Below are 27,793 nucleotides of genomic sequence, written 5' to 3'. Positions count from 1 at the left end.
CCGTTCGAAACGTCGAATGTGCTGCTTTTAGCTTTACACAAGCCTGTAATTAGAAATGCAGTCGGCTTTCTTAAGCAGCCCCTTGATCATTTTCTGTTCTGTGCCCAGTATTCTGTGCATTAAAAGTCCTCATTAAGAGAATCCTAGAAAAGCAAACTTTTGCACAGTAAAATGAGGCCATTCTATTGAGTAATGTCGTTAATTGTTTACATACAATAACAGGTAAATCCATCTTATCCTGACATCTGGGATGAAAAACAGGAAATTGATCAATTAAGGAACTCTAATTGTTTGGCGAGAGCCCCTCCTCCTCTCCCGCTATTGATCCGCTTTGACAGGTCCCTTCATATTGACAAATCCCGTCGGGCGGAGCGGTGTTCGCCACCCCCCCCCTCCCCCCTCCCCCCTCCTCCAGGGCCCAATCTTTCACCCGCCCCCCCCGAGTCTCACGCCTTAATGCTCATTTAATTGGGACACCCATCGTCCCCGAAGACGAACGGCCTATTGAGGCGCAGCGGAGAGGGGACGTCACAGAACAACTCTCACAGGGACTAATATGTGCAGAAAAGGCTCCGTTTTGCTTGATCGGCTGAATTATCGATTTATCTGAAACGTAATCTCGATGTAGAAAACCTTTTCAAAACAGATCGTAGGGCTAAGACTACATAAACGTTTATTAGGATGCGCTATACATTTCGAATAGATATTTTTTTTCTGGATTCATCCAGCATGTATCCATCAAACTGAGACCAGTTCTAAAGCTCTAAATCCAACACCGAGGTGCTAAATCTCACCGTAACGCACCACGGAGCGGTTTTCTCAATTAACCGAGCTGTATACACAGCTACTCCCGAGGCCATAAAAGAGAAGTGGCCCTGGTAGAGCCGTAGAACGCAGTCAGGCCCCAGCCATCCATTCTCCCAAACACAATCGGATATTGCCTTGTTTTGATCGCCGACGCTATAAAAGTGAACGGGTGACGGAAATAATCTATAGTTGGGCTCTAGAGGCGGCTGCGGCAGTTGTTGTAAGGGCCAATAAGTCAGACTATGGAAGACTTACAATTGGTGTTAAGGCATCTTATGACATTTAAAAGAAAACACATCGCCGCAACCGCGTCCATTGCTACAGGAAAAGGAGCTCGCTACCTGGAGAGGACCAGGTACATTGCATCGCTCTTTCATCAGCCCTTTAGAAAAAGCATCGTGGGGTAATCATTGCACCCGTTACTCACAGTTGTGATGATGAAGTGTGTGTGTGTGTGTGTGTGTGTGTGTGCTCGGAGCTAGTTGTCCAACGTGTGTCGGGATGGAGTCGTCGTTATAACTAGGGTTGGGTATCGTTTGAATTTGAGCGATTCCGATTCCAATTCCGATTCCTGGTTTCGATTCCGGTTCCCAGCGATTCTCGATTCCGATTCTTTTAAGAGGCAGGGTCAAAAAAGTTTAAGATATTTTAAATGAGCTAGCTAACCAAGGGTCTTTCTGAAGAAAATAGTCTGACCTTCTCCATCAATATTAATTATTTTTATTAACTTTACTATGAATTTCTAACAGAGCTGTTTTCAACTACAAAATATAAATATCAAACTATGAACTTGAATATTGTATAAACATTATAAATTAGGAATATATTTTAACAAGGGTACACTTTCCTCCAGAGAGCTTTATTTTTGAAACCTCACAAAAACGAACCCTTGGAATCAGAGGAAGAGGCAGCGCGTCAAACACGGGGCACACGGAGGGGGGGGGGGGGGGCGCGCAACTCTCCCAACCTCAAATCGGGGACACTTTCGCTGACGGGGGGAGTGCTAGTACAATCTTTTTTTTTTTCTTTGCAGCGCCAGCCTCACTGCTCATTTTAACAGAGAGGACCGCTCCGCTCTGGCCACCCGGCACCCGCGCGCGCTGGTCTGATGCGTCACAAATTCACAACAACCGGGAGTTTTTTGCCGAGTTTTCGGTTTGTTTCGAGAAGTGTAACCACACTTTGGAACGCCGACGCACGCTATCCATGTTCGATCCCGCTGTTACGCCAACACTTCCGGTGGACGCTTCTTCGTTGGTGTTCAGCGGTTTCTATTTCCGTCGGCGCCGGCGGACTGAGAATCGAAACTAGGAATCGAATTTTAAACTTTTGAACGATACCGGGTAAATCGCAAAGCTAGTTTCGATTCCAATCGATTCTCGATTCTCGATACCCAACCCTAGTTATAACGTTATAACAACAATGAATAACCCAAAACAAAACTCTTTAACAGGGTCAAACACCACAACGCAACAGCCTGTGACACATAAACATGTTGTAATAATAATAGTAATTTGAAAAAATCCCCGCCGCACTGCATGCTGGGTACAGCTCACAACAAGACGTAACTCTGTTGCTACATGAAAACACGGGAAAGAGCGACGCGGGAGGAACAACCAGAGACCAGAGATGCACCGACACAACAACAACAGCCCAAGAGAGGAGCTGCGTCTGTTTGGAGGGTTGTTGGTTTTAATAAAGCCGACGTAAGTTACGTTAGATCAGAAAACCGATCCATTGCAAAGTCACAACAAGTGTATGAATGGATGTGAATGGGTGAATGATGTCCTGTGGTGTTAAAGCGCTTTGAAGGAGACTAGAAAAGCAGCTGTACAAGTCCATTTACCATTGTTGCAGGTCGCAAATCGTAGAACTAAAACCCGCAGAGGATCACGAACAAACTTTGTGCGGCATTGTAACCGCTGGCAGCTCATTGTTGTGGTTTTTATGACATGCAGCCCAGGTGTTTTGTTCCAGTGTCGGTGCCGGTTCTCCCTCATTATTTAGCATTCAACCTCATATAATCCCCCCATACTACTGGCCTGGCATCAAAGCGTGAAAAAAACAAAGTTAGCAACAAGTGGAGCATTTCGCCAGAAAAGAACCATTTTCTCAGGATTTGTGAGAGATTAAAACAGAACTAAATAGTGAATAGAGAGTGAATGTTGTATCCATTGTGTGGGTCAATAATAATGAATTCATTAGGATGTAATTGGAAGCTCATCAAGGAGAGTTCTGTGGGTTTATTTGTCATGTTTCAGGTTGGATAACTCCGCAGCCCATCACCATGTGACAAAACACAGGTGGAACAAGGATTCAAAAAGTGAACCAAAAATGTAAGGATGTTGAGCTAAACATACGGTTGCCGTTTAAGCACGAAACCCTGGACCACGACACTCTGTCCAGTGAGTCCGAAAACTCTTGGTCACTCCGATTGAAATTGAGTTTTCTACACATTTTCTATAATACATTTATTTTTAAACGGTCTATCTCAGGTTTTATGTTTAAGTAAATCTACATGCGCAGTACATTACATTTTTGCTTTGTAGACCAGCACTTTCATCCGCATATACATCCCTTACTTTTCGGGAAAAGGCTACATTTCGGTTTTGGACTCGGCATAATTTGCGATGACTTCCATCCGGTCCGTTCGGATGTGCCGGCTCTAAATCTTTACCTTTTAATCCTCTCCCTCAAACCGTGCTTATTACATTTTTAGAGATGATGCAACGCCAACCTGCAGGTCAGAATCATGGCCTTCTCAACGGGGTCGTACTCAGGTCACATCCATCAATCTCTGTTTTCTTTGACAGAAAGTGTTTAGACATAGCGTGAACCTCAGAAATTAAGCACTAAAACCTCATTCTGTGTTGTAAAACAATTCAAAAAGTACATTTTTGGATGCTGGTTCAACTTCTGCGGTGATTGTCGTAAAATTAAAAAAGATTTGCAAGAAATCTCCAAACCACAAAAAATGAGAGACGACATCATGCTCGCCCGCATCCCCGGACACATAAATAAATAACACGCTGCATGCGGTGTGTGTGTGTGTGTGTGCGCGCGCTGAGAGCTTCATTTCAAGCCGCGGGAACTCGATCCGTCCGCCTCGAAGGAAGGCCGCGAGATTTGGTGAAGCGTGGCGGACAAAAGACGCCACTACGGCGGCGCTGCAAAACTCGGCGACCCCGCAAATGTCAATCAGATGAAAGGTCGGGGGGGGGAGAAGTCGCACGATGGCCATCCATCATTTTTCAAAAGCAGAAGAAACCCAAGCAGACGTTTCAAAAGGCGGAAGAGGCTCCCCCCCTCCCCCAATTCCCCCCCCCCCTGCTGCGGATTACTCTCCTGAAACCTGCACTGAACGTGGTGAATCAAAGTGTAAAGAGCAAAGCATCCTGGGTAAAGGGCCTGGGAGAACATACCGGCGGTGACAAATTGAGCTTCGGTGGATACAAATTGAATTATTCAGACTCTGAGGCATCGGGCGGGATGGGAGGAGAGATCATTGCTTTGGTTTGCTCGTGTCCATCCTTCACGCCGTGGGGACAGACAGCCGAGGCAAAGCAGAGGTCACCTGATGCAACACGCCATTAATCAGCCTTTTGCTTTTGCTATTGTGTGTGTGTGTGTTTAAGTGTGTGCGTTTAATATATTGTGTAGTGGATCGCTGCCTGCCGTGACGACAAATGACACTCAAATTGCATCTGTTGTCTTCGCTAACTCGGGTCACGTGACTACGGAAGCTGTCGAGTTGCTTAAAAGGTGTTTTCCTGATTATTGATTGATTGATCGACAGCTTTGTACACAGTAGCCAGGTGTCAATAAGTAAACATAAGCAACAGATCCGCGAGTGTTGGTGAAAACAGCGTAAAAGATGCTGACCCTATTTCAGACAACTCCTGACCAAAACTCTTAGTTTATTCCATTCGGTCTCATATTTATTCCTGCTACTTTACAAAGAAACTCACTTGGTGTGAAAATAGTTTTTCTCACTTCATCAATTCTTGGTGTTATCTTCTCAGGCTGCATCCGTCCTATATTCCACTGATGTAAACCTTACACACCCTCTTTTATTCTTATTTGCTCTCCCTTCGCTGTGGTCCTATCACAACGCAACAACCTCACTTCATCACACGAACCACCGATCACGCCACGGCGCGTGCCCCCCCCAGGACGCGGACTAAGCGCTGCTGGGAGCAGCAGAAAGTGTCTGAGGTCAAAGCTTCCCTCTGGCAGCAGGTGGCCCGGTGACGCGTCTCTCCGAGGGCCCGACGCGACGTTTCCATTCAGTCGGCCGTCTCGTCTTTTCTTCCTTCCAGATGCCTCCGTGGAGTCCATCTCACTACGAAGGGTTTTTTTCCCGAGGCTCCTCACATCGGAGAGGTCCGGCGTTTGTGAAGTCCAAAGGCTCCTGGGTATGGATTCACGGCCTGTGAGAAAGCAGGCGGGCGTCTCCCCGTGAGATCAAAGCGGTCCAGACCGGATGATTTTTTTTTTCTTTCTATTAAGACGGCTCTGAGGGGCTAAAAAATAAAATCACAGGATGATTTTTTTTTGTCACCCACCAGTTGAGAATCACTGGTCTAAATGGAGACACACTTCTCAGTGTGATGCGTGAGCACAACGTGTCTTCCATCGAACTCTGGTGAGACGTGCTTCTCTGTGGCACATTGCGATGCGGATTGGCGTCGCATTGGGACGAATTGCGCAATATGACGTGACATTTCTCCCGTGTGAAGACCCGATACATGCAGCGCATCACGATGCAAAGGTCGCTTCTATCTTCTTACAAGAATCCCCTTCATGACACACTGCTAGATACTGTACTCAGTGCGAATCCTGTTGCTTCCGGACGTGGCCATCGCCATGGTAATAGTGGGAAAAACAATATGCTCATTAGTGTAGATTCTAAAAGGTGTCTTGATGCTTTTCCCTTTTCACCATGACCAGATAGAAAATGTGCCGAATATGCTACATTTCATGTTTCAGCTGGAAGATTTAAATGCTCAGTCAGGGGCAGAGAGAATATTATGTTAACTGGTTTATTCATGAGGACCGAGTTCAGCTCACCAAAAAGATTCATGTCAGCAGATTGACGTGAATGAGACCTGAGACCGAGCACGTCGATGGGACTTGTTTCACAAAAGCATAACGTGGTTAAAGCTCAAAAAGAGACATAATCCACGGCTTGACCTTACATAGCAGCATTGTAACAGCAGATCAGATTCAAATGATGACACAAAGGCTTTTTACACCCTAAAAAGTGTGCTCTGACGGGAATGTCAGGAATGTCCCTCCCAGGGGGTCAAAAATCAGCATTTACAGCCAGAGGAGTGACCGCACCTGGATTCACATCGAACCTCATCAGAAAGAGGTCGAGAGTCAGGACGCAGCATCTTCGTCGCCGAGGACCCGGTGACGTCATCAGCCGGAGCCCGATGTAAGCTGCGAACGTGCAACTGGTTCTCACGAGAAGGTGAGCGGGAAGCTGGAGTCCAGAGTCATGTCCCCTCTCTGAACCAGTCTCCCTGTCTGCTAACTTGCCCCCCCCCCGCGCGAGGGACACAGGCGCGTCGCAGTGCTGCCCCCGAGGAGGACTTTCAGGAACATATTGAATGGCTGAGAATCCCAAGAGGATTTTCACACCCAACCTCCCTCCACTTTATCATTGTCGTCTGTGAGAAGCACAGTGGGGGGGGGGGGGGGGTGAGGTGCCAGGGACAACCCCCCACCCCACCCTACACCACCATCACCACCATCACCACCCTCGCCAGACACAGCCAATGGGTACAAACGCTTGGCACGGTGCGGCGACGCATTCGCCAACAGCCGCTCTGGCAGCGAAGGCGGCGCCAAGGTTCATCGGGAGGTGAACCATCGGCTCGGCAGCAGCAGCAGGCGCGGGAACACGGCGCTCTGTGTTACAGGCCGCGCCGCCGCCATCATCGCTGTGTGTGTGTGTGTGTGAGCTGATGCTGCTGAAACGTAAGTGGTAACAAGTGGTTTCACCAGAGACGTTTTTTGTCATTTCTTTTTTCGGGTTGCCGTTGGGTTGGACTAGTTAAAGAGCTGGTGGATTTGGCATTAAATATTTATTTCTGTTCTTTCCAGGGGGAAAAAAAAAAAACAGACCAACCAATAAATTAATGTATTAAAAAAAATCTAATTCTAACAGTCAACTATACAAGCTTCATTTGATCAAGTGTCCTGTGGAGTTGTTCTCATAAATTCTCATGTGGAATACAGTGATTCATACTGCTCTATATACTGATAATCTGCAGCGAATGGTGCCATAAATCAAATGAAAGTGAAGGAGAAATTGGGCTTTTCCTCAGGTGGGGTGATTATTTATCCCTCAAAATCACTTTAGAGTTTCATTCAGTCAGATTGCAGATGTCTAGCAAAAAGCTGAAGAGCATTCAGTTATCAAACAGATTGAGAAATTACCAAATGTAATAGTCATTTATAGCAATTTATGATTGCCAATTTTGGGGGTTTTCAGGAATTTCTTTTCCCAGTATACCTCAATTTATTCAGGTTCTTGATGATAATATCAGGGAGGGACAAAATGACTTCAGTCTGCTCATATAATTAGTGACCTGATTGAGGATGAAGAGCCTGAGTTAAAGCAGCACGAGGCCTTCCTCTCGGCTCCGTCGAAGCCGACTGGCTCGCTGCGTGTTGACAGGCAGCGAAGCCTCGCCGCTGAGTGGGTAGCGCACGGGAACGCCGCTTTCCAACGTGGTCGCGTTCATTACCGCCGGGAGAATCGAGAGAATTAAAACTATCGCGAGAGCGCAGGGATGAGGACGAGGGAGAGGCTCACGGAGGAGAGGGGGGAGAAGAAAATAATTGAGAAAAGAAAATGGGGGGGTTGGGGGGGGGGGGCTTGGTCTCCGCTCTCGTTAGAGTCAAAATCAGCACCGCTGCAGTGCACTTCTTAACCATCACGTCCAATATAGATACACATTTAAGAAGGCTTGACAGCGTTTAGAAGGAGAACCATCACCTGTACGGTGGAGGCAGTGATGAAGGAAAGAAAAAAGTTTGCTGCTGAGCTAAAAAAAAAAAAAACACCTTTCAGAAACACTTCAAGTCTTTCAGGTGGCGTCCCACATAGGGTGGCGATAACAAAGTGTCGGGCCACACTCTGCTGGCTGTTTCCACAGGTGTTAATGGGAAGGTGTTTGATACACTGAAGGACGGGTTGATGCTCAGCAACCATCAAAATGTCATAACCTTTGGATTTAAGGCACCACTCGGGTCAGTGACGCCAATCAGGCCCATTTGGGGAATCCCTGTCATGTTGGTACACAACATCATTGGATGCTATTAGAGGACTTTACGTCATCCTTTGTGAATAAACAAGGGAGACCGCTGCGTTTGTGGCAGATTGCTGAGGATAAACGGTTGCAATCATGTTTTATTTTAACTTTATTGTTCTATTTTTTTGGTTTTAGTGCTTCTCTTGGACTAAATTGAATCGATTAGGGCAACCAGTGGTGGTTACATTAACTAGTTGTGTGCCGTTGAATGTAACGCGTCCCTTCAAACAACTTCTGCTGCGGAGCAATCCCAGCTCTTCATCCCCCCCCCCCCCGGTGAAATAGTCATGAGGTGGGAAGTGCAGCACATGAAAGAGAGTCAGCGCTTCCACGCCGAACATCTCCATCACGCTGAGTTATCCTCTCGCAGGGAGGGGAAGCTGCATCAGAATCATTTCATGGACGGTTTGTCTGACTTCAGCATGTGATTAATTCATTAAAATCACTCTTTGCCCCCCCCCCCCCCCCCAGTCCCCCCACGGGGGTTAAATAGCTTTAAAGAATCAATAAGCCCATTGTGACGAACCGCATGGTGTTACACTGCACCGGGGGAGTGAAAAAAAGAAAAGAAAATCCAAACTGGTCATGTGTCTTTTTAACATGATGACGATGACCAAATGAAGGTGGATCAATACTCAGTTTCTGTCAAACAGGTCAAATGTGTGGTGTAGAGCTTTGTGGTGTGTATGTGCTACTCATTTATAGCAACAAATATTTTTAGTAACTGAACTTTAGATTTGGGGATTTTTTTAAATGAACATATTAAATAAGCGTTTTTAACGAACATTTCCGCAAGGTGCCAAACTCTATTAATCTAGATGCTGAGTGGCAATGTGATACATTTGTTAAATCCACGTACTTAGCAATAACGACACACTTGGTGTTTGGTTTACTTGTTGCTAACAAAAAGAGTTGCATGAATCATATTTTTTTTTTTTTTTAAAGGAGCGACCAGTTCGCTGTAGTAACAAACAAGACTTTACCAGTAGGACACAGTTCATTAGTCCGGAACTGTGGGTTAATCCATATTTGGTGCTGTAAATGAGTGTTTGGTCATGGGAAAGAAGGAGCATGTCCCCCAGTGCTGCTCATTGAAGGGTTTTTAATAGTTTTTGGACAACAATGGAGCTCCTTGGCACAGAGGAACGAGATACATCAGGCTGTGAGCCACACACTGTGGTAGAAGAAGTTACACATTCACTGTTGGTTTGGGTCCAGTCGTGGCATTTAATGGTAGATAATAGGGAAAAGATACAATACCCAACACGTTACACTTTGTATGCCATGTGCTCTTTCTTGCCCTTAACCTTTAACCTTTAAGCCTAACCTCCTGCACTTTGACTACTCCCCTGTGAGTCCTGCATGTTCTAGGACACGAGAGGAGGAAATAAAAGGCCGGTGTCTGCAAACCTCGTGATGGCAGCGAGTCATCACACTGTATTTTTATTTTGACTCCCAAAAATCAATGCATCCCGACTGATTAAGTGGGAAAATACTTGACAAGGTTCCATCCGTGCCGTGATTTTGCTTTTCTTATGTTTGAGTAATTAATTCAAGCACTTGGTTACATTGTTGTTGGTTTATGTGGCCGTGGTTTTATTAAGATTATATTTTTACTGAGCTCTTCTGTTTCATTACCGTACTTTGCTGTTTTTTGTCCTGCTCCATATGTGAATAAAGTGGGGGGAGGAAAAAAAATAAATTTTCCTATGTACACTGCCGTACACTTTGCCATGAAAAATAAACGAGCTCACGCTCCATCAGTTGAGAAACGACTCAAAGCGATGGAATTGGGTTCAAACAAGACGCGCGCAGGATTCCCTCCTCCCGGGTCATCGTTCAAACCCCCCCCCCCAAAGCCGCTCTCCCTCCATCGTCACCACCCGGCCGCTCCTCATCCGGCTAACGAAGCACAGCGAACAACGTTAATGCAATTTCTGCACAAGGGTCCTCGGTAACGAATCAGCATGCCGGTTAAGTTCAGTCTTCCACTGAACGAGGTATCTTTCATTCATTATTGATGTTGTGTGAGAGGAGCTTTCCCCCCGAAGGCACGCTAGGATTCCCATCGCCAGACTCGGCATCAAAGGCTTCTCTCTATAATCTCGCCTTCCCCCTCTTTTTCCCACCCCTCCACTGCCTCTGACTCTCTCAGCGTTTCGTGGTCCATCTCACTCATTTAGAGCTGCACCTCGCCATATGCCTTTTAAATTATGCCATCGCTCGTGGTGGAGGGGCGCGATGGCGAGATGGACAGTGCAGCCGGCTGCTGATGGTGAAATGCTTATTAAGAGCTGCTTTTCGATGTGTGAGTGCATTGATTTTTATTTTTTTAGAGTGGTTGTCTGCGGCTCGCTTTGTTTCAGCTTGCTAAAGTACAGGGCATGTTAGCGCCCGTTAGCTTGACTTGTAAAGTAAGGCAATATATATATATATATATATATGAACATTTCTGAAAATGTGTATGTGTGTAATGTGTAAGACCTCAAGCATATTAAGCAATTTAAACATTAAAAAAACAGGTCCAAATGTACACATCGAAATCCAAAATGGCCTGAAACATGTTGGTGAACGTTGGAGCTGCCAATGTCAACATTTCTCATACACTTTAATTTAAACTTGCAGGGATTAATCAATATCGCAAATTAAAATCATTGCACATATTTAGAAAAACTGGAGGTTCAAAGGGCAGTTAAAATAATGTTCCAAGTCTGATAATCTGAAATAAATTCTCAAAAGACTCCCCACAAAAAACTCAACATCTGGAGATGAGTGGAGGGGAACGTCTGTTCTATTCAAGTTATTATACAGCATTTTGAGTTCATACTTATAGATCATTGACCCTTGTATTGTAATGTATACACTTTTTATTTCATAATTAAATTCATCTCAATTGGAATTGAATTTATTCAAATTTGTTTAACAGTTTTATTTAGAACATTTGATAGCTCATCTGATCTCAATTCAAAGAAAACTTTGTGAAAGAGGACTTAACAAAAGACGTTTTCTATGATACAATGTAACATCGCACTGAAGTGGTGCAAACGCCTCAACATTTAAATAAACGTTTGACCTTGAAAGCATCACTAACTCACACTCGAAAGAACAGGACAGTAATTCGGCAACGTGGGCAAAAAAAGAAGAAGCTCCACTTGAGGAGAGCGGACCTCGGGTTTCACGTGTGTCACGGCTCACTCAGCTAGTGGACCTGTGGCTTTTTTGGGGGGGGACCCAGTGTTTTAAAGACATGGAGCGACAGCTCGGAACGAAGCGACAGTGTCAGAGCAACGTGCGCCAATCGGAGTGCGACTCTTGTTTCTCAAGTCCTGCAATAAGGTTGAATCTTTTTTTTGGGTGGGGGGGGGGGGGGGTAAACAGGCTGAAATGTGACGCGAAGATGAAGCAACGGCGATGTCTTTGAAAGTCAGCTGAGCATCTGTGGCGACAGGGAGCTGCCCCTCAGAACGTCGCACATCTGCAACCTGACGGATCTCCTCCTTTTCCCTGAGAGCGTTTTGCCACCTACTGACTGTTGGTGGTAATCACATGACCGATCCCATCTCACGCGCTGCGACTCCCACACCCGCGAGGAAAAATCCACGGTGGCAAAAGTGAGAGGGATTTTTTTTTTCTCTGTGCAAAAAAATAAAAATGTACTTGTGCACATCTGAGTAATGTAAATCCTGCGTGAACATAGACGTATGGAATAATTAAAAGGCTTTGATTTGGGGGCAAAGCTCAACATGAAAGCGCTGAAGGAACACTGGACTCGCTGATGGAATTAAGCACATTATTAATGTAGGCTTACTTCAGGCTATTGCATCTCTGAGCTTCATCCTTTGAAATCTTCCAAAGTCATTAATATTACATATTAGAAGCTGAAGTCTTAATCACCGCATCCCATAACGCACAACTTTTTTTTTTTTTTTTTTTTTATTCCCAGCGAGGATTTCAAACAGAAACACATCGCAGACGATATCAAACCAGCGATCATTTAAGCACAAACTGCCACTGCCCCCCCCCCCCAACGATTGACAGCGTGTCCCCTGGTGGCATTTCATCGAGGACAATGCTGCGGCGTGCATACAAGTGGGTTAATTAAAAAAAAGATTCATAAGTCAATCGGAGAACATTAACATACTCTGGAGCCGTTTCAATGCGCAGGCTTTAGCGTGAGAAAACTTCAAAGGGTTTAAACTGCGGGCACGGAAGGCATGAAATGAGCTCCCCAGAAAGGAGAGAGGAGCCTCCTGCTGACTCGCAGGTACTCTGAGCCTCCAACGGAGACCTCGTGCCCCACCGGCCGCAGGAGGAGCTGGTGGTGGAGGAGGAGGAGGAGGAGGAGGGGAAGAGGAGCTCAAACAATCATCTCGGGGTTTTTTGTGTCTTTTTCTAGCAATCCTCTCTGCTTGTGGATCAAGTTGCATTGTAGATTTTAATGCATTTTCTGTATTGCAAAACCAATTCCTCTTACTCAAACGTCATGTTTTTGTCATAAGCAAAAATGAAAAGAAAGAAACATGCAGAGTAAAACTGATGTTGGGTGATTCTTTTTTTTATGTATAAATGTGCGTGCTGGACGCAGTTTGCAGAGTGCACCTTTTATGCAATGAACCACAGCCACAAATGCCCAAAATGCATCACTGCACTTTTCTCTGGACGACATCCCAATTCTACACCGGTCAGTGTGTTCCAACAGGTATGTGCCATCATCATCATCATCATCATCATCATGTAAATTGTCTCCAACAACGCACCAAAATAAATGAACCAATACAACAACTAGAGGTGTTAGCGTGCTGGGACCACAGTCCGATGCTCTGCGCCTCCAGACGCCCCAAAACACAACCCGCCATTCCCCGACCCACTTCCCCGATGCCGGACCGAGTCAGCGCGCCACACGGCGGCTCTAATGAGGACATTTCCTGGGCAAAGGAACTTTTTTTTTTCTCCGGTGTTTTCAATTCCGTACGTTTAAATAAAATTGCATGCATGCATTCGATATATATATATATATATATATATATATATATATAAATATAAAAGGGGAAACCCGCCACCGACTGTGATTCATCCAGACAGAGAAACTTACCCGCGTCTCGCGGAGGGTCCCTGCATCTTTATCTCCAACTTGTGTCCTTTAGGTGACGCTCCTCGACCTCCGCAGCTTAACCTTTTGCCTGGATGCAGCCGAGCAGACAGGAGATCCGGCGTTATTTCCTCTCGGGGCGGGGGGGGGGGGTGGTGGTGGTGGAGGGTGTGTTTGTGGGGGGGGGTGGTCTGGAGTCCTTTTTGGCACGGGGGTACCCGACCCGACGGCGCGCAGCCGCTCGGCGCAGACGGAGCGCTTTATTTCTGAGGGGGGGGGGGGGGGGGGGGCGCGCTGCCGCAACACGGCAACACGGGGTCTAACCCCGCCTGGTGGGAGCGCTCGTTGAGCCGACCCTGTCAACCGCACGACACGCGCGTTCAGGTGGCGACACTTGCGACACAGTCGGTCTCTCCGCTAATGACTTCTGCTGGGTACCCACGCGGGATCCTGTCCCGTGACAATTCGACATTGATCGAACAAAGCACATTAAATCTCGACTATTATTATTGCCACAGATCCCTCACTCACTTTGATATTGATTAGAGGGGATTGAAACACACATCGGTGAATTCACGTTGATGTTTTCCGCTACTTTCAAATGTTTTGAAGATGGTGAAATCATTCCAACTCCAAGTTGTTATATTTCAAAAAAGACGCTTGACGCCAGGGTTCGAAATGACTTAGGACTCTTGGGGGGTCCCCTAAAATGTAAAATACTTAAGACTACCTTGCTACACTATATACTGCAGGCAAAATTAAATACCGGTAGACATATTTTGAAGGTGGGATAATGGTCTTGGGATGTTTTTCATGTTAACGGCCATTAAGACACCTGTACCGTATTAGCACGGGTCTCGGACCCACCCCCCCCCAAAAAAAACTCTTCGGATCCACACGATTCACGTGGACGACATTTTCCCATTCAAAGCTCACAGACTTGAATTAAGTCCTCGCTATCTTTCGTAATCACTGACTGGACAATTAGCGTGGTTTGCTAGCTTTGAATAACTGGTCTAGCTAACTGCTACATGTCTGCTGTTAGCTAGCCGTTTGTTTGGCTTCATTCACGTACAGCTAGCAAGAAACTCTTCTAATCATTACGTTACACTGCGTATCTAAGTGAGTTAATGCCACTTTTGACCAACTCCAAATATGTTACTATTATAAGCAATTATTATGGAGATATAAACATATTCGAAGCACTTACTTTTCATGAGGGATTTCACTCTTTGTGAGGCTTCGTTTTTGCCGCGTTCAACAGTAACCTACGTGTCTGCGTCATAGAGCACAGCAACAATCTGTGATGCTATTGGCTGCCCTGATTGCTGCCCAATCGGGTTAGGAAATAAATTAATTATTGTTGTAAATATCAATTCACAATCATTTTTAATGTTAAAAATATTTGTCAGGGACCCTCCAAAATCTAAAAATACATTCTTATAGGGGGTCCGGGACCCCCCCAGACCCTCCTCATTTCGAACCCTGCTTGACACTGATTTATTTATGGTTCCACTGAGGAAGAAGCAGGGAGATGGGATCAGATGAGGCTGCATGACCTCTGACCTCCACGTTCAATGACGATGGGTTAACGCACCATTTGGTTTAGGGAGAAACAATTAGTACCTTTTCAAAAATATTACACCAGGGGAGACATTGTTGCATCAAATATGCAACGTGAATCAGGTGGGGGGGAGGTTCACTGGCGTACAGCCTCACATGTTTACCATTTACTCGTTAATGGGCTCTATGCCGTCCCGGCGCCACATCCACTCGGTGCCCATTATCGCCCCCCCCCCCCCCCCCCCCCCCCACACACACACACACACACACACACACACTTGCCACTGAGGCAGACGATTACCAGAGTGGATTCATTCACACAGCCCCCCTGGCACTCAATCAGTCTCCCACACCCACTAGCGCTGCCCCGCCGCCGTGGGGGGGGGGGGCAGACATAAAGGGGCGGGAGGATGACCCCAGTTGACCCGCGATCGAAGGCTCTTTAGGAAAAATACATTCATGACCACGTGTCTGTGATGAAGAGGGTTTTTTTGTGTAAATTTGTCGCTAGGCGCATTTTGTGAGGAGACGTAAAAACACATTTTAGCGACTCCTTTAGCTCGAGAAGTTTCTCCTTACTCATTTTGTCCCATACATTAATATATAACTGTCTAAAGCTGTCTTTTGTTGAGGCTCATGGATTTTATTTGTTTTTAGTTCATTACCCACATTTAAAATGTTTTGAAATAGCTCTCATACGGTTTGCCTTTAGAACGAGGGGTATGGTGAGGTAATCTCACAGGTAGCTTTAGCTAGCTACCTAGCGTCATCCATGATGAAGGGAAACTGAATGGCAAGAAGCTTAGTTTGGATTGCTAATAAAAGGTTTTAAAGGTTGTCTTGAAAAAAATAACAATTACTCAAATCAACATATCGATTGAGACTGGAATTTGATAATTAGAAGAATTGAATATATATTTCCTCCATGACCTTTAGACAGAGTCAGGTTAGCTTCCAGTCTTTGTGCTAAGCTAGGCAAACCGAGAGGAAAATTCTAGCGGTTATCTGGAAGAGAAGTCTGAATTTTACGTTCTACACATTTTGAGAGACATTAAGAGATTTTTTAATGTTTGAATGCCTCAGTCAAGACTCGCCAATCCATTATATTTCCAATCAACAACCGGCTCACCCTTTAAGAAATGCCCCATCGCATTTTTGCTTCCCACCCCACATACTCACAGGATGGCACCTCTTAAATATAAATGTGAAGTCAGCACGCGCGGGCGGCCCAATGTCTGCCTCGTCTCCGGTGCGTGGAGCCCCCACCCCTCAGAGAGCTTTGGATGATTGCAGTCAGTCCACGGCGACGCTGGAGGGGATTTAAACTGACTTCCTGAGGAGATTATTTTTCCTCAAGACGCCCCATTATGTCATTTATGCTTCTTTAACACATTTCAGTCGCTGAGCGCTGTGAACATCCCACATATATATATATATATATATATACATATGTATATATTTGTACGTACACCTCAGCGCCACTGAAAATGAGGAGTTTTTCTCAATGTGTGTTTCCCAGTTTTAAGAAAATGAAGGAACCAAATGAATGATGACCATCATCTTAAGGGGTCTACGGCTCTGCAGAGTTGTGGATGATTCGCTGTGGGTTTGCTACTACAAGTGACCCTTTAAAATCCTATTTTGATGTAAAACAACACATGTGCATGCAAACAGCTTTTCTTGCTGTTGATGGATATGTTCTTTCTGCTTCCAGCCTTTGTGTCCTTTGCGTAAAAATGGAAGATCTTCCCTGACGATCGGTTAAAAAGAAGCGCATTACACCCTCAAAGGGTTCATAACACCTGAATTCATCTTTTCAAAATGAAAAATATAATAGATGACACTGATTGCGTCTTTCTTGCCTCCGTCCACGTGGCGACGAACACAAAGCAGCCGGAGCCCCTCGTCCTCCTTTTTCTCCTCGCGAGGAGATGCACCTTCAGCACGGAGGGGCCGACGCGTTGTTGACACGCACTCCCAACTGATCGATGCCCCCCCCCCCCCCCGACACTTTTGTCCCGAAGCTGATGTGAAAGGATGAACTGTGGCTCATCCTTGGCTTAAAGTGCACAACCAGGCGGGGCTAATGAAACTGCAAAACGTGCACTTTAAAATACGGACAAAGTCTTCACGCACGCACACACGTGACCAGCGAGGACAAACAGTCAGTTAATTAGCAGTAAATATCCGTAGATTAATGCAAACATCCAGGGCAGTTAAGAAACAGATGAATACATTTCCAAAGTGTCTGAGGTTAAAATGTTCCAACTCATTTGGGTTTGTTTGTTTGTGTGAGTGTGTTTTTCTTTGTATGTGCATTTATTTATCATTCGTACATTTTTGTGGTCATTTTTTGTGCTATTTAAGTATATTTCCTTTTGTGACAATTTGGTTTGTTTTCAGGTTCATGTCCAATGTCTCTTCCATGGTTTGGGCTTTGTGTTCACTATCCATCGCCAGTGTGTATTTTCTCTGTTCTTCATAAACCTGCCACATGTAAAGACCTCCGTCACACGGGGCCCCGTCACATCAGACGTGATGGCGGTCGGTCAATCCGGCCCTGAAAAGAGGACTAAAACAGAACAATGCATCACAACAGCATGAAAAAAACACTGACAGGAGCTCCATGAGCCCCCCTCCCCCCAGCGTTCATCACTCATCGTCCCAACGTCACGCACCGCACGAGCGCCTCCATCCCAGGTCACTCCGGAGGATCTTTTGGGATCTTCTCGCACCTCCGGAGCAGCGCTCACGCTGCAGTTAAACAGAATATTGCTCAAAGCGTTTATTTCTGAGAACGACGCCTCTCATTTCAGATGGATGAGGTGGTGGGGGGGTGAGGGGGGGGGGGGGGTCCGTGTTCGCCCCGCGGCGTCTTGATTTCTTATCTCTGTCAGCAGGCCGTCGTCGAGCGGAACATCTATCTACGTCTGGAGCAGAGCTCAGGGGAACCGCTGAAGGGGTCGCAGTGAGGGCAGAGCAGGAGACAATCTCAGCTACGGGGCCTTATCGTCGGGGGAGGGAGTCATACTTTGAGAAATACTCAAAAGACAGCCATGTGAAAGGCAAGTACTCCCTCTAGTGAGGGAACTACTGTACACTGCATGTAGAATCACACCCTGGTCCTTCAGCATGTCATATTATTATACTACTCAGCGACATTGCTTCAGTAAATATTGTACTCACATTTATTAGAAGGCAGGAGGAAAAATGTTTTCCCCAGATGTGTCTTTGGGCGCAGAGCCGTTTCTGGGGGTCTGCGATGCACTCAGCTGTATTGTGAACTCTCATTAAGAGTAGAATCAAACCACAGTATTGAATAAGCAATAAAGGGGGCCTTTTTAAAAAGGTGTAACTGTGCCTCTCGATGCGCGATGCCGTCTGCTGTGAGACATCGGCCAAAGACGTGGCAGCAGATCATGTAAAAATCTGCTAAATTGTTTTAATATTATTGTTGTTTTTAATATTATACATACAATTGTATTTCATTAATGCACGTGTATTATTAAGAACAACAGAAACAGGTCTGATCATCAGAGATCATAAGCGATGTCTGTTGCTACTTGTTGCCAACGGTGTGTTGCACAGGGAGGTCAGCGGGTTGCTAGGCGATAGGCGATAGGCGGGCCTTCCTCATCCTGGGATTGCGCCCCTGTTTTATTTACCTCAGTTGTTCATTGCACGAGGGCACAAGAGGTTGTTCAGTTTATCGTCCCCTAAGTGTCGTCAACAGCCCGGTCTTATCTCAGGTGGTGTGTGTGTGGGTGCTTTTACGTAACGTGGAGTACTAAGACTTATCTAATCGCATTGGGATAATTCATTTTTAATCTTTTACATGCATTAGGTTCATTTACAGTAAGGGCTTCTTTTAATGTTTCATGTTACTGTTGTTGGCGTCAATTAGCAGGTATTAAAAACAGCAAATCAGAAGAGCAAGTCCTCGCATGAGTGCAGTTCACATTAATGACCACACGATGACAGCGATGGACTGCTGTTTGTTGACATGTTACATAATGTGCCACTTGTCAAACACCAATCAGATGAACCCAATAAAAGCCACGCATCTAAATAGTTGATTTATTTGTACATGCTGCTCACATGAGGAACCGCAGCGCAATAAAGCGCTGGTATCAAAGCCGCGTTTATTGGTATTGTAGGAGAAGTGCCAGGATGCGGTGAACCGTTTGGACTTGGCGCTCACGGAGGAAACTGGGCCTCAACCGTGTGAATCCGTCCAGCCAGATGTTGGGGTTCCACTCTCCGGGACAGCCGATCCGTGGGAGAGGAACCTCCGCCTGCCTCCAGCAGCATCAGTACATCAATCACCTGGTCTCCTCCGGGTCTGTGACCTGGAGCTAACCCCCCCCTCCCCCCAACACTACTCGCTCTTTTAATAATTTACGGCCCTTTGTCTCGGATCAGGTTTCATAACTGCGCTTTGAACCTTTCAGATTTTGGACGCAGGCCGAGTTTCTGAATGTCCAAAGTCACAGGGTGTGAACCGAACACTTATGTAACAAGACATAACGTGTCGTTTAAGTATCGAGAAACCGTGGCTGCTTTCACATTTGCCTGATAAAGGCCCAAACAGATGTGGGCCAAATGTCACCAACACAAACAAGTGAGTGTTGAGCACTACACAAGTTGCTGGTTTGGTGTCATTTCAATGCATTCGTGTGATGGTACAGTTGAAACTTCACGTCGTTCAACCTTCAAAACTCTCTGAAGAGTCTTCAATCCTTTGGCTCTGAACATCACACTTGTTCCTGAGTGCAACATCAGAAACATCCTGTTTTCACTGCATTTGAAAAGAAAATGATACCTTTTACTACCACATTTACAGTATATACTTACCCAATCAATAATATATATGTAGAACCAAAATGTTTCCCTCTGTGGTGTTTGGTTGAAGCCTCTTGTCTCCTCTTGTCTCATTTCAGATGTCTGTCAGCTTTTGATGAATTCTCTTCCACCCCCCCCCCCCCCTCTCTCCCTCAACTGATGTGTTGCGCTTGGGGCAAATTAAAGATGAAAGAAAGCAGCGGAATCGGTTTGAGAAAAACCTTTCAGAACAATCGTCACGCTGATCAAACTGCGTGCGACGAATGAACCGCTGAGCTTCACCGCGCCCCCCCTCCCCACCGGCGGTTTCATAAGGGCTCAAAGATGTGCGTCCACGTTGTGTTCTGAGGGCGCCTTGAGCCACGAGATCCCACGGGATGTCGAGTGGTTTGTGATTACACAACGACAGCCGCCGGGCCGATGTTCTCGTTGTGCAAACCTCGTAAAACGGTCAAACAGATAATGAAAGCAGCCGCGTTCTAAGTGAACCTTCAACTGTGTCTCATGATGTCAAGGTTGCCATGCCGATAGCTGCATTCTTATACCAGCCTTGGGGGGTTTTCCTTTGGGGGGGGGGGGGGGGGGGGGGTTAACATGAGTCTGGGAATAAAATATTCATTTACTTTATACGAAAATGTAACTCCTCGTTCCGGCATTTAGGGCATCTGGAAGTATTTGGAATGCGGGATGTTCAGCAGGCAGGGAGGGGCTCAAAAGGGGGGGAGGAGGGGAGGGGCAGAGGTGATACAAAGACACTGGCAGTGTGAGTCATAACTCACTCAAATCTTAACAGACACACGTGAAACACACCTTGCTTTCGCTCAACGACTTGCGCCTCCCCAGGGGGGGGAGGGGGGGCATCGTTATCTCTTAGGAAACCTGCTTGGAAAATGTCAGTCAATACAGACAATGCAACATCCCATAGTTCTGTATTTTGGGGATAAGCGTTTTTCAGGAAACTCTTAAAGCATTAAAGATCAGAAATACAAATATACGTAGCCACTTTCCTTCATTAACCCTAACCCTCGCTTTAATACCTATGTTTCCCATCCACGTACCAGAAGACGCCAGAAGGGTCGACTCCTTCATCCGAAGTGACGCTTCGGGTCGGTCGGTCCACTCGATGGATTCAAAGCGCGACCTCATATGATGCAGCAGACGGTTGGAGCACCAGTCCACGGGACGTCGTGTCTCTGCCACGCTCAGGTTTTACCACCGAGACGACAGGTCTGTCGCAGTGCATCATGTGTGTGTGCGTGTGTGTGTGTGTGCGTCTGTGTGTGTGTGAACCGGCCTGCTGATGTTGATTGTAACTCCACTTGACAGCTCCCAGAACAAAACGCCCAAGCTGCTAAAGGCAGCGGCCTCCTCATCTCCACACAGATACTTTATTTATAGGTGGAGGAGATCAGGGAGAGGGCGGGTTCACGAGGTCAGCTTTTTTTTTTTTTTTTTGGCGTCGCCGGGTGACACTTCAGACACACACCGCAGAAAGCGGGAAGAATGCTCTTTGATGCAGCAGCCTGTGAAAGCCAGAACAGACAGATGCAATTTACGCTCCAGAGGTTATGTTTTGATGGGAAAATTAACGACTGTACTGCGTGCTCAACCACGTGCGAGTACAATACCAAGTTCCACATGTGGAGTTCCACATCAGTCGACTTTTAAAGAACAACGGGGCCAACTGTTTGTACGAATTTGTCTTTTTGTTTTGTCTTGTTGAGCTTGCAGGCAGAAGTCATTTTGGGGTCAAAGGCTCCGTGACGACTTCTCACCCTCGTGCCGTGTTCCTGTGAACATTGGTACCTGTTCCAGTGCCATGTGACCCCCCCTGCTGCCGCCCGCCCCCTTCGGAGGGTTTCAGTTGGTTGGCTCACCGGTATTAGCGTCACTTCCCTAAACAGGAGTGCAACTTCCCGATAGCGGAACTAGTGATACACGCGCGATACACCCCCCCCACGATGGCCGGTTATGAATCAATGCCTGGCGCTGTGATCCGCCCTCCGGATGACATCACCACATGATCCACCCAGGGGAGGTCTCCGTCAAAATGTGGTTAAAAGCTAAGAAAGCCAGGAGCTGCTTCACCAGCTGTCAGCTACAATAGAAATATAGGAGCATGCAGTTTAATATGCAGATGACCATTGAAGAGCATGCTTGTCAATCCGCTTAGTGGAGCAGCTGCGATATGATATTTATGCAATGATATCTGATGACAGGTTTCCAGCAGGAGGGGGATTTCTGAGGAGGTCTTAAGGGCCACACTGTTGCAAATGGAAATCTCATCTCGACCGTTCTGCAATAGCGATTATATTGTCAAACGCAATAGGAAGACTTTCTCAGCAAAACAAATCCTGATCCCCCCCCCCCCCCCAAAAAAGCTGCATGCACAGAAAGAAGGAAAGAAGGAAGGAGGCATCTTACAGACCTTTAGCAGTGGGAACATTGTATTTAGTTAAAATCTCCCCCCGTAAAGAGAAACAAGTCTACTGAAAACAGCCCGCAGAGGCCATTCAAAGCCAAGGATTATGCAACATTGAATCAGATGAAACTTTAATGATCCGTGTGGGCAAAGTGGGTCACTGCAGCAGGCCACACAAATGAGTGCAGAGTGGTGACGGCAATAAAAAAACAATACCAGGATGAATAAATTCCTCCACAGGTCGATGTTCACTAACTTCTCCGCTCTTCGTCACACGCGTTCCATCCATTATCTTTTTTATTCCCCCCTTTCCCCCCCTCTTCCCGGTGTCAAGTGGGTTCCTCTTGAACCTCTTGGCGAGACTGTCATTCGGGCTCTTCGTCACTCTCACTCACATAAAGCTGCGCTCAGCTGCGCATTAAAACTTTGCAATCGTTGAGCAATCGGTGGCTTCGTTTATGAGGGGCTTTGCACACGGGAAAAAAAAACTCCAACGCTGTCCAGCGTGTAACGGAAGTCTGCTATAACCCCTCTACGCTGACACCCCAGGATAAGGGACGTTTGTGTTCCAATACCTCCAACGTGCGAGGGTAAAGTGTATTCATGTGTTTACGACGCAGACTTGATCATGTTTCACCAGTTGAGACAACGGGTCCAACCAGAAAAACCTTGAAAGAGGTCACTAGGTTTCAGGAAGGAATAACCTTCTTAAAGCGGTGATCAGAGGGATGAATGATCACTGGTCACTTGGCTTCGACCCGCGTGCAGGTGGAGCGCAGTGGGCTCGCCGCTTCACACCGGGGAAAAATACGTTTGGACAGCTGAGCGAGTGATCCCAAACAACAAGCTGAGTGGGGCTATAAGCCCCCCCCACCTCCTTTCATATTACACAGAAAGCTGATCCAATGATAATATGAAGCTTAAAGGAAGGGTTAGTAATCTTGAGGAGGAGGATTACACTGGATTTAAAAAACTCAAAGCCCAGTGTTGTCGACTCTTTTCAGAGAAAGTAGCTAACCCTTCCTTTCGGGGGGGGGCCTCCTTCCTAAGCCCCCCCCCAAAAAAAGGATCATCGCCGAGGAAGAGGAGCAACATGCCGCTGTAAGTACTCGCAGCTCGCAGCTCATTCCGGACTCTCTGGTGAATTTACGCAGGAAGGCGGGTTTACAAGAGTCCCGAGTCAACCCCAGACGCCAGATGTTTTTCTCTTTTTTCTTTTTTTTTTTGTTGGTGGGAATATTTGATTATTTCTATGAATTCCTACAAAAATAAACGTATCCAAAATGATTTTGAGGAATATTACCCAACCGGCCAAGAAGTCAGGTTTGCAAGATTGAAAACAAGCGAGAGAAAAAACAAAAAAACCTGATTTGATTTATTTCTGAAAAAACTCTGCTTGTATTAAAGAAAGCAGATGTTGCAGATGAAATCATTTTTTCCCTCTCGAGTATGTGTGACTTTTAAAAAGTGCAATGATCCCCAGGAACACAATGTTCTTTTCAGAGACGAGCAAACTGGATGCAAACAGGTTCCTTCCCTTCTAACAACGGGCTGACATGCTGCTTTGGTTCGTACGTGATCTACAGACACCTCCCTGCGTGGTTTCATTCGCCCTCATACTCCACCACGCTGACTAATCAAGGTGTGTGTGTGTGTGTGTGTGGTTTGCCTTGAACATGGGCCCATTATTTTAAAGAATCTTTGCTAGCCGTATGGTTGCATTATGAAAAAAACCCCAACTCTTTTTACTTTTTAAGAAAATCTTGTTTTGACCCTTATTTTGAAGGGAAAAAAACACTAATGTAACTTGAGTTTTTGGCGAGTCTCTCGTGCCCAAATTCGCTGGCAGAAGACCTTGAAACCTTCCACTAATAATTGACCTGAGAGGTAGAATTCTGCCACGAGGGTTCGACCCTCAAGCTAAAAATCCCAACAGATCTCTGAGAAGCAAAAAGGACCAGAACGGAATATCTGGACTTACAATTGAATAAATATTAACTTACTAATAATTTCATTCTTTGTATTTTTTTTAAAGAGCCTTTTAATACTTAAACCACAGAAAAAATGTGCGATGTTCTTTCGACGTGAGCCTTGTTCAGGATCAAAGCAATCTAGCTGAAACAACGCTGCATTAAAGATGACTTTGATTTATTCAGTATCAGCTGGTGGCTGAATTACTAACAATTTGTCAGTTGTATAATGTATGAAAATGTGTATTATTAACAGCGTTCCTGCCGTATGGGGTGGGGATGGACCGGAGACCCGTCTGATGTCGGCCGGGTTTCCTCCCACATCACCCTCAAGGACGTACGCGTACAGTTAATTGATAGGTGGATGGATTTTAGGATTAACATCCCGTTCAAATGCAGGGGGAAGGGGCCCAATGGGGACTACAGGGGACAGACCCAGAGGCCTACCAGCAGCTCAGGTGCCCCGCACGTGGGCTGCTTTAGGGTTTCATCGGGCTTATGCAGGGGCCCGGATGGGTTTATACGTGTTAGCTAAACAGGGACCATGTATTCCCATTCAAAGCTGCAGAATGTGGGGCCCACATGGTTCTTGTATAAATAACAAAACTGGGCCCCACTGGCAGTCAAGTGAAATCCCACAAGAAGCCCGCCGGGGGCCAACGGGAGGATCCACAATGGAACCGGCAGCAGAAACCTGATTGGGACTCACATTTCAGCTGTGAGGTGCCACGCACACGCTAAACGCTGGCCAGGTGACCTGCGCGAGACGCTTTGATCCGCACAGACACGTGGACTCGCTCGCGCGAACAAAAAAAGGACACTTTGTTATTAATCAAATCTTGTAACGTCGCATCCAAAAGGCATTTCAATCGAGTATAGTTGACGTCGCGATATCAGTGTGCTGAATAATTACAACAAAATGGATTTCCTACAGCACACACGCGCGCGCGCGCGCGCGCACACACACACACACACATGCACGCACGCACACATAGTATGTTGGAACACAATGTTTCCTGCCCTGTCGGCATGTGCCGAGCCAACTGGAATAACAGCCATCCGCCATCGACAAAAAAAAGGAAGAAAAAAAAAAGAACTTGGGAGTTTTGTAATAAGGGCGAGGCCTATTCGGCTCGCTTCTGGTGGCCGTGATTCGGCTCTGAATCCCCGCAGCGGTCGGTCGGCGCGCTGCACTGCTTTTCATGTTTTTGTTTTCGGCTCCATGTTGAAGTTTTTTTTTTTTTTTTCTCCAACCCGTATTGCTCACACACCACGCGCACCCGCAGACGCATGCACACGCGCGCACACACAAACACACATACACGCGTGCCCGCGCAGCCGTCGCCTGGAACGCACCAGAGCGGGTCATTTCAGGTTAAACCCCGGCGCGCGGCGTCCCGTCCGGTTCAACCGAGCGCAGATCGCCGCTGGTTTCCAGTTGAGGAGGAATGCACACGCACTGGGGCTCCGGATAATATTGGATAAGAGCTTCGTCTTGCATATGCGGTATGTTTTTTTTCTTCTTCTTCTTCTTTTTTTTTTTTTTTTTTAAATTTCCGGGTATTCTGTGACAACATGCAGGCCAATGACAGCCCCTCCACCACCACCACCAACAAAACAAACAAACAGGTTTAAAAAAAAAAAAAACGGCTTGCAAAGGGCACTGTAAAACGCTACATGGCCGCGCATGTCGCTTTCTCTGCCGAAGGAAATGTCCGTGATAACGTTCACCCTCAATGTGTCACTTCTGCCCGGTGGAGGGACTAACGTTTCGCCGGACTACGTTACATTTTGGGGTAATTTAATTTCGTGCTGCTAACCGGCGGGCGTTTCGCACCTGAGTCAACGTGTCTCGGGGTTCATACGGAATGATACGAGTCTAAATGGTAGTTCGGAGTGCATTTTATCCAGTGAGCAGTACTTAACGACTGTGATATATCAACTTTTAAATGGTGTCGATATCGCTTATTCACGCCCACGGTGGTGCATTTGGTCCGGATGAGATGGCGGAATGAAGGAAAGAATCGATCGAAAAAGTTCCGATTTCTTGCAATTGTTAACGCCGAATTGACCACCTGCTGGTGACGATTCGTAGACATATCTTTAACTTGTGTTTTTGTGTTGTTCATTTTAAGAAAACGCGAGAGCTCATTCAAATTGACATATTTCGGGCCGAGGTTCAAGAGCACGTATCCGGGGTGGCTTTTATGCAGACTTAAGGGAGTTGGTTTAGTAGTTTCCCTGAAAGGCGGTTAATGTTTAATTTTCCTTGTGCGGGGTTTGCTTCACTTCTACATACGTCGAGGAAAGATTTTTTGCCCACGAGTGTAAAAGTCCCAGCTATCGTCCGGCATATTTAGAAAGGGATTATACATTAGCACGTGTCGTTTGGGCAGTGGTGTGATGCGGTGCACGTTAACCCAGAGGCGCATGCATTGATGCCTCCTAAGGCTGTCCCAAAATACAAGTGCAGTCGTGCATGAGCGATGCAGCAAGGTGACTGGGAGATTTTCTCTCTCTCTCTCTCATCGGGATGTTTGTGGTCTAATGGAACAGGAACTATGGCATCAGCCGGTGTTGCAAAGTAAAAGTGTGCACGTATTAAATCACACTCCTCGGTGTCGAAAATCCGACCGGTGAACGGTATCATTTGGTAAATAGGTATTTAAGTCACATCAACAGACATTATCTTCACCAGTTTCTGATTTCTGAGACCGGGATTTTAACCTGACACAAAGTGTCGGCTTTTAATTTGAAGTCTGGGTTTCATTAAAACGACGTTGATGGTTTGTTTCCACGATACATTTTTTTTACAAATGATTAAAGAAAAACGATTAATACAAATTTAACGCTGGCATATTGATTTTACAGAGCAGCAGAACATCATCAAAAAAATGAGGAAAGGAATGAGTTTCCAGGGGGCTACTGAAGGCAGCATCGTTCTCAGCTGAGAGTATTTAAGGCCCAGCTGCTGGGTTGGCACTGGGTGCAGTGGGAGCCCAATGTATATATCAACATCACAAAGATAACCTTGGAGAGCTCACACTTATGGGATAGTAGGAGCAGGGGGGGGGGCGATATCTGGCAATGGGAGGGCAGAAGCCTGAGGTCACAGGATGATACGAGCCAACATTATCAGGTTTTTTTTTTTAACCACATCTGGGCAAGCAGAAGAGATTTTCACACTCGTAGTGACCGTAGGCTGCACGTTGCTTCCTTTGGGCCGAATCACCTGAGCAGAAAAGTTGAACTGAGCCGTTAAATTGGACCTATTTTGGTATCATTATCTTAAAATCTAAATAACTTGTAAATGGCAGAAGTCAAGATTCCATCAGTTGTGAAATGATTATAATGTTGACCCGTTGTGGCAGATGTATTTTAAATAAAAACCTGAATCTAATATTAAAAAGCATTTTAGCAACTTGCTTACCAGCTTTCTAGGTTCGTGTTAACTTCCTTAACCGGCTGGTGTTTTCTTCAAAATATTTTCAAAATATATATTTTTTTAATGTAATACAGAATTTCATGCTGGAACGCATTAGTATCGGTTGTTTGATGCCAGTCACCACTTTGTTTGTTAGAACTTGTTGGGCTGCTAGCTTGAAGCCCCGCCTACCCGTCGACAGTGTGAGAACAAGTAGAAACCAGTGGCATCAGAACACAGACAGTGTTTGATCAAGAACTTCTTGAAAACCGTCTCCTTTACATTTGTGGCGTTTCCTCTACCGTCTGGTCCGTAGACATTTTGTTTCCTGGTTTCACAGAAAGGCTTTGT

The 27,793-nt window shown here is 46.1% G+C and overlaps 2 protein-coding genes across 5 annotated transcripts in view; one reads left to right on the top strand and one right to left on the bottom strand.

Annotated features, from left to right (window-relative positions):
- The window catches only part of LOC119219615 (retinoic acid receptor beta-like), a 58,467-nt gene extending 43,961 nt beyond the window's left edge, over positions 1 to 14,506 (bottom strand). Inside the window, exons 1-2 of the mRNA XM_062558514.1 lie at positions 14,432 to 14,506; positions 13,225 to 13,312 (exon numbers count right to left, since the gene is read on the bottom strand). The gene's annotated coding sequence lies outside the window, so the exon portion shown is untranslated. The remainder of the gene's footprint in view (positions 1 to 13,224; positions 13,313 to 14,431) is intronic.
- Positions 14,507 to 23,130: 8,624 nt separating this feature from the next.
- Positions 23,131 to 27,793, top strand: part of thrb (thyroid hormone receptor beta) — a 46,063-nt gene continuing 41,400 nt past the window's right edge. The window contains exon 1 of one of the 4 annotated variants that reach the window (XM_062558618.1): positions 23,131 to 23,149. The gene's annotated coding sequence lies outside the window, so the exon portion shown is untranslated. Of the gene's footprint in view, positions 23,150 to 25,072; positions 25,525 to 27,793 lie in introns of those variants that run through there. The other 3 variants (XM_062558617.1, XM_062558616.1, XM_062558620.1) reach the window with 3 other exon arrangements.

This window comes from Pungitius pungitius, chromosome 17 (assembly GCF_949316345.1).
Source record: "Pungitius pungitius chromosome 17, fPunPun2.1, whole genome shotgun sequence".
NCBI classification, from domain to species: Eukaryota; Metazoa; Chordata; class Actinopteri; order Perciformes; family Gasterosteidae; genus Pungitius; species Pungitius pungitius.
The sequence above is the reverse complement of the archived record's forward strand: the minus strand, read 5'-3'. Positions and strand labels throughout refer to the sequence as shown.